At 38.1% G+C, this 13,512-nt stretch overlaps 1 pseudogene across 1 annotated transcript in view; it reads left to right on the top strand.

The window, feature by feature from the left end:
• The window catches only part of LOC308654680 (afamin-like), a 106,083-nt pseudogene that overhangs the window by 72,906 nt on the left and 19,665 nt on the right, over nt 1–13,512 (top strand). The gene's annotated exons all lie outside the window — the stretch shown is intronic.

Raw genomic sequence — 13,512 nt, forward strand, 5'->3', positions numbered from 1 at the left:
TCAGGTAACTATATACTTTGTATTTTTAAAAAAGTAATTATAATTGTTATTATTAAAAAAAGCAAAGATGACTGAACATTTGTCAACAGTCATATAGATAAGTACCAACCACTACTTTTAGCTCTTTGTATATATTAACTTATATAATTATTTTAAAAATATCTGAGTTGGGTACTCTTATTATTCTCATTTTGTAGATGAATAAATGGTCACATAAAGGCATGGGTTATATAATATATTTACCTAAGGGGCAACCAAGCTAGTAAGAGTTGGAGTCATATTTCAAAATTCCAGCAGGAATTGAGTTAACCATTGTCCTCTTCTGACATATGTGAACTGTGTGCAGAGTCCTCTCAGTGATGCCTCACGAGCAGAGACTCTAGTGTTAGAACCATATGAAAGAACATTTTGCATGTTAAAAACAGTTGAATATCAATGGTTTCACATGGTTCAACCTAATAATTTAATAAGCAATCTATCTTACATTAATTTCCAGTGTAGAATGAATAACACGCTCCTAAATTTTTATGCTAATATAATAGAATTTAATATAATAGAATAATAGAATTTTTTCTTCTTATGACAAAAGGTCCACTGTAAAACATAGACATTTGAGCATAAACATGTTTGACTATTTTTTGGAACAGAATTTTAAAAATAGAATAGCAATGAAATAAAGTATTGGTAAAACCAGATTATTTGACCATATAATACTACTTGTGCATCCAAACAAAGAATAGCCATTTTGTATCTCCAAAAATTTTGTCATTCCCAAATGTGATGTGTTTCAGTCCTAAGTGGAAAAAATGTCTTCCTAGGTTTCCAAATTTGAGCAGATATTTTTTTGTTTAGATATGACTTAGGTAAGAGTAGGTGCTAAATAGCCCTGAGGAGTGGTGATAGAGGCCTCTGACTTGAGTCTGGTGGAACCATTGAAGAAGAGGGCACTTCACAACATGTTGGTGTGTCCTGTGCCCTTGCCCAGCAGAAGGGAAACCCAGCTAAGCTTTGGAAGGTTTAAATTGTTTCTGCTGGTGGAAATTGTAGAAAGACAATCGAAGCAATTTAGCATTAGTTGTAACAGATTGGGAAAATATAAGATGTTTTACAAACAGCTCTTCTATCTTTCTCTTTTTGTTTTTCAGCCTGACCAGAGAAGAGAAAGAGACAAAGACTTTATCCATCTGTTTGTCTTTTCTGTTGGTGTAAAATCAACACTCTAAGAAACACAACTTTTTTTCAAACATTTGACCTCTTTGCTCTATGTTGTAATTAATAAAAAATGAAAAGAATCTAATATTGTGATCCAGGACTGTTATTTTCCAAAAGTGTGTTTCCATCCTTGAAAATTCTGTGGATCTGTGAAAGTTTCAATTTTCTGTCTCCCACCCCACTTCAGCAGAGGACTTCTAGTTCCTCAGAGGCTACTTCATGAAAAGAAAAGTTAATTCTCATCTGAGTTATGGGTTATAAACATTCAAAATAGCCTTTTAACATTATGAAACAATAACACCTGTGGCAGGGATAAGGCATTTACAACCTGTCTCTTCCTCCTACTGGGATTCTCTGAGAACTAGTGAGAGACAAAAGAGAGATGACTTTTAAGGTGACTAATTAAAATTTAGATTTAAAATTCTCCAAGTCATTCTTGGAGAAATTTAATGACAGTTTAGGATGAAAATACATGAAATGTGTTAGAAATTTGTAGAAGCATTAATGGAAGAGAGGGTTGGGTGATCTGGAGGAACTTATATCCAGTATTGGTTAAAATGTGTTGAACTGATGAAGTACAAGCATCTTTAAAGTTTCTTGTAAAGAAGTTAAGGGGTTGTACTCAACACTAAGCCTCTTTTCCCTGTTCCTGGAGGTAATTACTTATACCACACTTTTGTCTAGGAGTTTACATAGTCATTTATATTCATAATAGTTTGTATTTTTTTTTTAATTTTTACAGGCTTGGTTTCATTCTGTGCTTACTATTTCACAACTCATTCTTAACAAATAGTGCTCTATAGTTTCATTTTAAGTCTGATGCTTGCTCAAGTTGAAAAAAAAGTCCCTTCTCTTCCTGTTATATTCTGCACACCCACCTTTACATCCCTCATCCCTATGCAACCCCTACTTGGCCAGCTCAAATGAATCAAGCACTTAACATATTTGTTGCAATCTCTCCAAAGCAGGAGAGAGCCCAAGGGGACAATAAAGTGTGGGATCTCTGGACGATTTATATTTTTAATATTTCCATCCACTCATTGCAATGATTCCAGATGCTTGGCATCAAAGATGAGGCCACAAACATAAAGTTCATCTCAGTTTCCAAGAAGGGTTTTACAAAAAGTATAATTTGGGCATAGGTTGCTATGTACAGAGCTACTGCCTTGAAAGACTGAGCAGGACTCGAAAAGACCTAAGACGTCCTCCCTTTTCTTTTGAAACAACAACGTATTTCTGTTCTTCCTCTGAGGTTTAACTGTAGTGATATGCTGTGAATGCTACATTATTTTGATTGTTAACCTAAGTTTATTTTTAAATCATTCTCAGAGGTCAGTCCAAATACTGAATCTTCTGATACCAGATTAGTGTCTTTGAGAGGAGCAAGGAATCCAGAAATTCATGAGGAACTCAGTAGGACTTGATGAAAAATGCTTCCTTCAAGTTTCTCATTGCTTATGTGAAGAAAGTGCCTCAGCTGACCTTGGCTGAGCTGATGGCCTTCATCAGAAAAATGGCCACCATGACAGCTACGTGTTGCCAACTCAGCCAGGACAAGCAACTGGCTTGTGGTGAGGGAGCAGTGAGTGTTTTCTTTAGTTTTTATCTGGTTTCTGCTGCTTGACTTGAAGTGGCCTTCTAATTCCCATGTAGGGGAAATGGGAGAAACCAGCATGGAGACGGCTTTAGCAAGCTCCTTCAGTGAGGTGCAGTTGGAGGCAGTGTGAGAACCCAGCTCCAAATGGTTGGCCTGTGGCTAGGACTCCAGTCCTTCTAGAAGGGCTGGTGGAAATGCAGCCAGGCTACAGCACAATGTCTGGGCAAGCTTTCTGTACAGGAAAGATGGAATACTAACCTCATATTTCCTCTTTTTGCTCATCAAATGCTTACTTTAATATTGCAAAAGAAAGAAAAAGCTGTACCCTCAATAGACTAAAATTTGTCATGTGACTTGATCCATTCTTATATTTTTGCCCTTTGTAGAACAATCTTATCATTATAATGATATCAGGGCAATTCGTTCCTTTTTAACAGATATAAAGTATAGAACAGTGTAAATAAATCTCATCTTGTAAAGAGTAAAATGACTTTCCATTTACTAACAGCAATAATATTTACTTTCTCATCACTCATGTCATACAAATAATTATAGATTGAAGTGCTTAAAATTATTTTCTCCTTAACGTCAGAATTGTGAACAAAATCATATATCAGTTTTATCTTGCTCTTCTTTTTGATCATGGGGAATTATTTGTTAATTAGTTTTCATGTCACCAAAGGTTAGGAGCAAAAGGAGAGTTTCCTGTGATTGTTACCTTAATCAATGATTGGATTCTTCACTGAGAAGCTGTAGGGATGCCAGGTGGTGTAATGATTAAGGAGTGGAGGTTGTGGGGCTGTCTTCCTGTATGTTCAGCCCATTTCACCACTTATTAGTTATGTTACAATGGAGAAAATATGTGTGTCACTAAGCTTCAGCTTTTTCATCTGACATTTGAGAATAAAAATTGTACCACCTTTTTAGGACAGCTTTCTTAAACTAGGTAATCTCAGTAACTCATACAGCATTAAGCTGAAATGTAGTATACACACAAAGCATGTTAACACTTATTGAAAGTTTTTCCTATGCATTTAAGAAGAAAGCAGGAGGATTCCACATTAGGAAAGCCTTCATGGCACATGAATATTGACCCTATTTCTTTTGTGTTAGCTGTGTGTATGTGTGGATATATAGATGTGAGAGAGCTCAGTTTGTACAATTCTTATCTTCAGAAAGTGATCCATTGTATCTTGAAAGTAAGGCTCAACTAGACATACACAGGAAACAACCATGTGCTGATTTTCATGAATCAGAGAAAAGTTCTATTTTTCTCCCTTTAGAATTAGGTATTTGGAAGGGTTTCAATAGCTGGTATCAAATAGCTGAAGGACTGTCTTCAACATCAATAAGGTAACATCTGTCACTAAAAGGTAAGATTTATCCCTCCAAAATGGGTAAACACTGAATTTATGATATGGCAACACATGATCCTTCACACATAGCAAAATTTCCTTCAATATTAATTGTAAGTTGCTGGACATTAAAAATAATTACAAGTGTCTGTTCAGGTCCTTGGCCCATTTGTCGATTGGGTTATTTGTTTTTTTGTTATTTAACTTTTTGAGTTCTTTGTATATCCTAGAGATTAGTGCTCTATCTGAAGTGTGAGGGGTAAAAATTTGTTCCCAGGATGTAGGCTCCCTATTTACCTCACTTATTATTTCTCTTGCTGAGAAAAAACTTTTTAGTTTGAATACATCCCATTTGTTGATTCTTAATTTTTTTTAAAGAAAGAGAGAGAGAGAGAGAGAGAGAGAGAGAGAGAGAGAGAGAGAATTTTTTAATATTTATTTTCCATTTCTCGGCGGACACAACATCGTTGTTTGTATGTGGTGCTGAGGATGGAACCCGGGCCGCAAGCATGCCAGGCGAGCGTGCTACCGCTTGAGCCACATCCCCAGCCCTCTTAATTTTAACTCTTGTGCTACAGGTGTCCTATTAAGGAATTTGGAACCCGACCCCACAAGATGGAGATTAGGGCCAACTTTTTTTTCTATTAGACACAGAGTCTCTGGTTTGATTCCTAGATCCTTGATCCATTTTGAGTTAACTTTTGTGCATGATGAGAGAAAGGGATTTAGTTTCATTTTGTTGTATATGGATTTCCAGTTCTCCCAGTACCATTTGTTGCTATCCTTTCTCCATTGCATGCTTTTAGCACCTTTGTCTAATATAAGTTAATTGTAATTTTGTGGATTGGTCTCTGAGTCCTCTATTCTGTACCATCGACCATCGATTGTAACCCAATCGACAAACGGGCCAAGGACCTGAACAGACACTTCTCAGAAGAGGATATACAATCAATTAACAAATACACGAAAAAATGCTCACCATTGCTAGCAATCAGAGAAATGCAAATTAAAACCGCTCTAAGATACCATCTCACTCCAGTAAGAATGGCAGCCATTAAGAAGTCAAACAATAACAAGTGCTGGCGAGGATGTGGGGGGAAAAAGGTACACTCATACATTGCTGGTGGGGCTGCAAATTGGTGCAGCCAATTTGGAGGGCAGTATGGAGATTACTTGGAAAGCTGGGAATGGAACCACCATTTGACCCAGCTATTCCCCTTCTTGGACTACACCCAAAAGACCTTAAAAGAGCATATTACAGGGACACAGCTACATCAATGTTCATAGCAGCACAATTCACAATAGCTAGACTGTGGAACCAACCTAGATGCCCTTCAATAGATGAATGGATAAAAAAAATGTGACATTTATACACAATAGAATATTACTTAGCACTAAAAACTAATAAGATCAGGGCATTTGCAGGGAAATTGATGACATTAGAGCAGATTATGCTAAGTGAAGTTAGCCAATCCCTAAAAAACAAATGCTGAATGTTTTCTCTGATATAAGGGAGGTGACTCAAAACAGAGTAGGGAGGAAGAGCATGAGAAGAAGATTACCACTAAACAGGGAAGAGAGGTGGAAGGGAATGGGAGGGAGAAGGGGAATTGCACGGAAGATGGAAGGAGACCCTCATCGTTATACAAAATACATATATGATGGTGTGAGGGAAAAGGAAAAGAGAGAGAGAGAGAGAGAGAGAGAGAGAGAGAGAGAGAGAGAGAGAGAAATGTGTCACAGTAGATTGGGTAGAGAGAGGTGAGGGGAGGGGAGGGGAGTGGAGGGGGGGATAGGGAGGGCAGCAGAATACAACAGACACTAGTATTGCTGTATGTATATGTAACCAATGTGATCCTGCAATCTGTACACGTGGAAAAATGATAATTCATAGCCCATTTGAACCAAATGTATGATATGTCAAGATCATTGTATTGTCTCAAGAAACTAATAAAAAATAAAAATTAAAAAAAAGAAAAGAAGGAAAAAAATAAAAATCTTGTAAAAATAAATAAATAAATAAAAATAATTACAAGAGTTTTTTAAAAATCTGAACCAACTTTGTGACTAATGTCCCATCTCCTTGCTTTCTTCTTTCTCCTTCTAATCAGGGTGACCTTATTATTAGGCAGTTGTATATCAGGCAGGAAGTGACTCCTGTGAACTCTGGTGTTGGCCAGTGCTGCAATTCTTCATATGCCAACATAGGCCATGTCTCTGTTTTAATTATTGTTTGAGTGCATTTTGGGGCTAAGGGAAAATTAACAATCTATTTAGGGAGATTAAAGCCTATCTTTGCAGTGAGTGTAGTTACTTCTATTGCATGCACTTGAGGCACATAATTGAGTCTGTTTTTACAGTATGTTTTATAGAGAATAATCATATTTGATTCAACCTGCTGTTGGTCAGTATTGCAGTTCTTCATAGGCCACGTTTCAGCAGCTTGAAAATCTATGATCTATTGTGGGGAGCCATTCTGACACGTGATTGGGTGACTCCCGTTAAGGGCCTGAGGCACTCTGGCTGTGTCGGAGTTATCCCGACCCTTTCCTGATGAGAGAGCCCATCCGTGTGGGGGTGTGCGTGACCACTGACCCTGGAGACCCAATCACTGACCCTGACCTTGGAGTACAGCCCCCCCTCAACCTTCATTGGATGGAATTCTCCCCTGAATCTCTTGTTCCCCCAAATAAAAGGCTGCTCCCAGGCGTGTTCGCTCTCTCTCTCCCCTGCTAGCCCAGAGTAATCCTCGCTGCCCTGCTGGGCGGCTGGAGGCGGGAACCAGGGAGGCGAGCCGTTTCGGTCCTAGCAATGTAAAATAAGGTACTGTCTGTGTGTTTTATTTTGATCTCTTCTAACTAACTTAATGCCAGAACCTCATTAATGAAACCACTGCGCAGGCCGCGTGGTAGAATCTATGTTCCTCCATCATTCTCTGCTGATAAATTCATCTTCCATCTTACTTTCCCACCTCAGGGTGTAGCACTTCAAGCAACGAAACAAGAATAAGAAATTGTCTTTTGCTAGTATGGAGGAGACCAACAATACCAAGTAGCAGTTGAAAGTTGTATCTTGCATATGTACAACTCTTGGGCTGAGTAGTACAACATATTATCCCCCAAACACTTATTCTTTCAAAATAGTTCTGTTCTCATAGACTCATTGGAAGTTTAGTCTGGAAAATTCACTAGGGCAGACAATCTCCTGTTTAGAAAAATTGTCTCTGTTTTAATGCATTTTGGGGCTAAGGGAAAAGGAACAATCTATTTAGGGAGATTAAAGTGTATCTTTGCAGTGAGTGTAGTTACTTCTATTGCAAGCAGAGGAGGACACTTAATTGAGTCTGTTTTTACAGTATGCTTTATAGAGAATAATCATATTTGATTCAACCTTGTGGCATGGGTGTTCAGAAATGAAGTATACATTGCATTAATTGTAGGAGCCATTCTGCAATGATGACGGTAATGCAAGATAGTGGAACTTACGTTCTCCAAACACCCATGCATGTTAAAACTCACTTGCTTTGTAGACTCTTCCTTCATTGGAAACCCTGTTCTTCCCCTTTTTCTCCATCACAGCCTGAGGCATGTTTTAAGGCTCTTGCCTGCTCTCCTAATTGCCCCAGGCAACACTAATTCCTGCTGAGGGGCCTGCCCTTCCTGTGGGGGAGCTTGAGGGCAAGGAGAAACCCCTCCCAAAGCAGTTTCAGGGAACTTTTGTCTGCTTTATTGTGCAGCAAAAATAGCTTTTATAGTGGGTGTATGCCAATTTACATATAACAGTCATGATAGGCCAGAAGTGATACACAACATATCATATTTCAGGAGTCCAGACACCAGGAGTTCAGAACCTGCCACACAGGCTGACCTTGTACTAACAGGGGAATAAGTTGATGTCAAAGAAGCAAGGACATTGAGCTTGCCAGTGTTCTGACAGCACTTTGTCCTAATACATAGCGTTCTATGTTAGGACTTCCCTGCTGAACAGTGAGCAAGATAAGCATTCCTCCATGAGAGTCCAGAATCAGGCCCATCAACAAATTCCAGTGAGAAAGCATTGCTAAATGAGTAGTACAGGGGTAACTGGTGCTACCAGTGCTAAGTAAAGGTGTGATCATGGTGGGTGGTAGGGTCTGGAAATCTGGGCCTTTGAGTATGGATAAGACACACTTTAGAGGAGAGAACAGCAAAGGATATTTTAGGCAAGTAAGAAAAAGACCACACTTCATTCACTACATAGAAGTATGACAGAATTATAAAATAGTATTTTATCTATATTCTACAAAAGTCCAGACCAGTGGTAAGTTGGCATGGGACCAGCCTCAGTCTTTCTGATGAGAGCGCTTTAGACAGGTGTGTGCGCTAAGACTGAAGAAGGTTTGATGGACTGGTGGTTTGGGCTGAGTGTAACTAGACCTTTGAAAATTCTCTAGGAGGAAGCTGTAGAAGAATACCAGTGTATAACAGACTTCTCTCTTATTTTGTGTTGTTTAAAACCATAGGTTTCTCATTAACCTTGTGAAGCAAAAGCCACAAATAACAGAGGAACAGCTTGAGGCTGTCATTGCAGATTTCTCTGGCCTTTTGGAGACATGCTGCCAGGGCCAGGAGCAGGAAGTCTGCTTTGCACAAGAGGTGAGCACAGCTCATTTTCACATGCAAACCTTGGTGTGGAGTTTTCTGTAGTGAAAAAGGGAAAACAAAAATCTATCGATGGATAATTTTAAAATAATGATTTTAAAATAATTTAAATTTCATATAGAAATAGATTGAAGAATTTCATGGGTTTTTTAAAATAATTACCTTTTCCCCACTAAAATATTAGGAAGAATTCTAATTTTATATGGCAAATTGGCAATTTTGATTTATTTCCTAGTAGAGAAAACTAGTAAGTGACTCTCTAAGTAATTGATGATAATTTAAATGGTTTTTTTGGCCTAAAATTTATCAATATTGTTAAAGGGATTAAAAAGATTTAACAAATTAATTGCGCAAACAGGATATTGAGAGAATTTAAAAAGTGTTTTGAACTCATTAAGGAGCATGCCTTTGTATACCAACAGAGAAGTCACTAAGAATTGTCTTAAACCAATTGCTTAGTAATTTTAGCTGAATTTGTAGTTGACAACACATTTTTTTCCCTCTCTGGCTTCTACTGTCCCAGCTTGTTGACCTTAGAGTTTAACTCCTTAATTTCTCAATTGACTAATATACAAACCTGTGAATTCACTCCAGATGCTACAGAGTGACCTGTAGGACTGGCATGGTCATCCATTCCTTTTTCTGATTGTTTTTATTTGTTATTAATTTACAGGGTCCAAAACTGATTTCAAAAACTCGTGCTGCTTTGGGAGTTTAAATTCCTTCAGGTAACAATGAATCCAGATGAGGCTAAATATAATGTTGATTCTACCCAAATATCTACCCATAGTGAGAGAGATGCTAGGAAGTGCCTTAAAAATAAATGTGATTTAATTTTAGAAGCTTACTTAAAAAAATACACTGGGACAAATTTACGCCTAAAATGTTAAATTAGTGATTCAGCTAATACAAAAAAAATGATTAGTTTACTTCGAAGCCTTCAGAGAATGCCATCTGAAGGCTTCCTCATGTGCTGTTTCCCTGACATAAGGTAATAGAGCCCATTGCCTTCTACGCCTGTTCATTTAATTAGTACTTAATATATATTTTTGTGTTGTTTCAGAGGGAGGATAAGAAGACAACGTGAGTCGTCATTGTTTGGTGTGATTTTTTTTTTTTAAATTACAACTGACAAAACTTATAAATTTATAAAATGATGAAAAGTTTTATGTGAGATAGCTCTAACAAATAAAGTATCCTCAGATATTTCTGTTTTTCTAGTCTGATTATTCGTAAATATGTACAGATATTTCTTTAGTTTTATATATCATTGTCTGAAATATTCTGTTAAAAAAAATCACTGAGGGGGCTGGGGTTGTGGCTCAGAGATAGAGCGCTTGCCTAGCATATGTGAGGCCAATCTTCAGCACCACATAAAAATAAATAAAATTAAGGTATTTTGTCCAACTACAACCAATAAATAGATAAATACATAAATCACTGAGGACTGGTTGTTGTAGGAGATTAAAGCCACCTCGGATGGACCTACAACACTGAAGGCTAGGTTAGCTTGGTGACTTGAGAAATTCACTCTTTGGTGCTTCCAGGGCACATTGTTTCTTAAATGACCACTAAACATCAGAATGGATAATCTGGAGGCAAGAAAAGAAATTATTGTGTTTTTATAGGATCCATGAAAATTTAACATCTCAATCTTTCCTCAATCTTGTTCACTTCTTTACTCACTGGCATTTTAAAAACGTGTTCACTGTGCTGTAGATGTCTATATTGAATGGAATTAATATTTATATCAATCTTTTTATTCCGCAAGGATTTACTGAGTACACACTAGGTGGCAGCCCTGTTTTGGGTATAGTCACTGTCCCCAGTTGTTTTAGTAGAGAAGGAAGCAGCTAAATAGCAATACCACAAGATTATGACCCTCGTGGAGCAGACAACAAATTGTTGAGGGAATCAAAGGATGAGTGAGACCAATTCTGACTGCAGAAAGTGCCACAGTCAATTAAGGAGAGACTTAGAAGATTCAGCAGTTCAAGTAAAGGAGAAGACCATTTCATAAAAATGGAAACCATGGTTAAAGGGACTGAGCATGACAGATCATGAGGAATGGAGGAAGTTAAAGATGCTCAGGGACTGGTGTGCCCATGTGGAATGGGGTCTGGGAGTAACAGCAGTCGAGGGTAGCTGGTTTAAAAGACAGTGGGTTGGCAATGATTTAACTTGTGCTTTTGCCTGTACACGAAATTGCAGAGAAGACTGTCACTTGTCTCATTGCCCCTATGAAATAGAAATCAGAAGTGCTCAAATTTTCTGGTATCCACAGGACAATATTAAGAATAAAGCTAAAATTCTGAGGCAACAAGGTGATGCAAATTAGTGAATGAAAACTAGCCACTCTTAAAAAATTAGCTCTCTCCACTTCTTCTTTGGTAGATTATCATATAAGCAATTTATCTACTCTCAATGATGCTGCTTTCAAAGGGTTAAGGGAGATGACAGAGAATTGCTTAATAATATGGAATTAAATTAACAATCTTTAATAGTACTATCTGGAAATTCCCCAATGAACTGAACAACGTACTTCTAAACAACTTGTGAATCAGAGAAGAAATCAAAAGGGTATTTTAAAAGGTGGACAACAGAATGAAAACCAAATCAGGAAACACATTGGAATGATAAGAGGAAAGTCTCACTTTGACCACATTGCCCCCACTAATGTTGGCATGGTGCCACACAGAGAGGATTCTCCTGGGTCCACAGTTACAACACTGGGAAAAGAGAAGTGGAAGTATACATCTAGTTTACCCAGCATTGTGGGATATTTCCAACAGGCCACTCCTGTCTTGCCTCATGGGGCACAATAAAAATCAAAACATGGCTAGATTGTCTGCAATCAGGTAGAAACAATGAAAGGGATTCGGACTACAGGGTGAGCATGAAGATCTTGGTAGTAGTTCTGTGTTTTCTTCCAGCAATGGTGATCAGAGAACAGCTTATCCATTAAGCTGAACTGACTGCTGCCAGAAACACAAGGAAAAATTATACCTGGCTCGAATGTTTAGACAGTCATTCTTCCCAGTCTCAGAACCAACCTGAGGCTCTCTGTGCATTTCTTCAGAGCATAGAGGCTCCCTCTACCCAGTATGGGAGTCCAAACATGCATTCATTCCATCCTCATATAAGCCTACCCACCCTAAAGCTATTCTTATGCAGTGAGACAAGTCTCAACTATACATACCCATTGAGCATAATTTCTGCTCCTCTTTGTCCCAAGCAACAGCTGTATCATTGGAGCCCAGACTGTGACCCTGTCCAAATACAGCAATACTACCTGACTAATGAATGCAGCCTGCATCTCTGCCTAAAAAGAGACAATTGCAGTGCCCAGCCAGTAGCTCTGCCTCATTGCAGAGTCTAGCCAGTGGTCTCATTAGATAGTGGAGCCTATCCAGTAACCCCACATGCTCTCAGAGCAAAGACAATGGACTAGCCTGGCTAAAGATCCCAACAGCAAAGTCTGCTTGCCTATGATAATTACCAACTAGCCCATCCAGAATCCCAGATAATTTTTACTCAGTAGTGAACACCTATAAAGTCTGGAAGAGTTGGCTGCTTTTTAAAATGCATGGACAAAAAATCAAATGACACTAGTATTATAAAGACCCTAGTGAAGCAGGCAACAAATTGTTGAGGGAATCAAATGGTGAGTGAGACCAATTCTGACTGCGAAAAGTGCAGGAAGGAGAAGAAGGAAGGAGAAGAAAGACTTGTGTGGTGGCACACATCTGTAATCCCAGCAGATTAGAAAGCTGAGGCAGGAGGATCTAAGTTCAACGCCAGTCTCAGCAAAAAAGAAATGCTAAACAACTCAGTGAGACTCTGTCTCTAAATGAATAAAATACAAAATAGGGCTGGGGACATGGCTCAGTGGTTGAGTGCCCCTGAGTTCAATCCCTGGTAAACCCACAAACAAAAGACAAAAAAAAAGAGAGAGAATCAGGGAATTATGACTTTGCTCAAAGAGATTAAAATAGCTCTAATAGAGAACACCAAGGCACATTATAATGAAAATGCCTAGCATACAGCGAAAGGATAGACTAAAAAGCCACAAGAGAGAAGAATCAGGTAACATGTAGGAGCAGACCAATTTGTATCTCAGCAGATTTTTCAATCCAGACCCTCAAAGCCAGGAGATCATGAAACAACATATATCAAACTCTGAAAGAAAATAGATGCCAACCAAGAATCTTATATCCAGCAAAACTAAGCTTTAGATTTGATGATGAAATAAAAACCTTCCATGATAAACAAAAGTTAAAAGAATTTATAGCTAGAAAGCCTGCACTACAGAACATTCTCAGCAAAATATTCCAAGAAGAGGAAATGAAAAACAATGATGAAAATCAGCAGAGGGAGGGATTACACTAAAGGAAAATCTAATCAGAGGAGAAATCAAGTCACATTAAATACAATAAATAAATAAAAATGGCTGGGAATACAAATCATGTCTCAATAATAGCCCTGAATGTTAATGGCATAAAATCACCAATCAAAAGACATATAGACCAGCAATCTGGATAACAAAAAAGACCCAACAATATGCTGTGTCCAATAGACTCATCACATAGAAAAAGACATCCACAGACTGAAAGTGAAGGGTTGGGAAAAATCATACCACACCCATGGACTGTGGAACCAAGTAGGGGTTTCCATTCTCATATCAAATAAAGTATACCATTCAAACTAA

The sequence above is a fragment of the Spermophilus citellus genome (assembly GCF_964194105.1).
Source record: "Spermophilus citellus genome assembly, chromosome: 8".
Classification (NCBI taxonomy): Eukaryota; Metazoa; Chordata; class Mammalia; order Rodentia; family Sciuridae; genus Spermophilus; species Spermophilus citellus.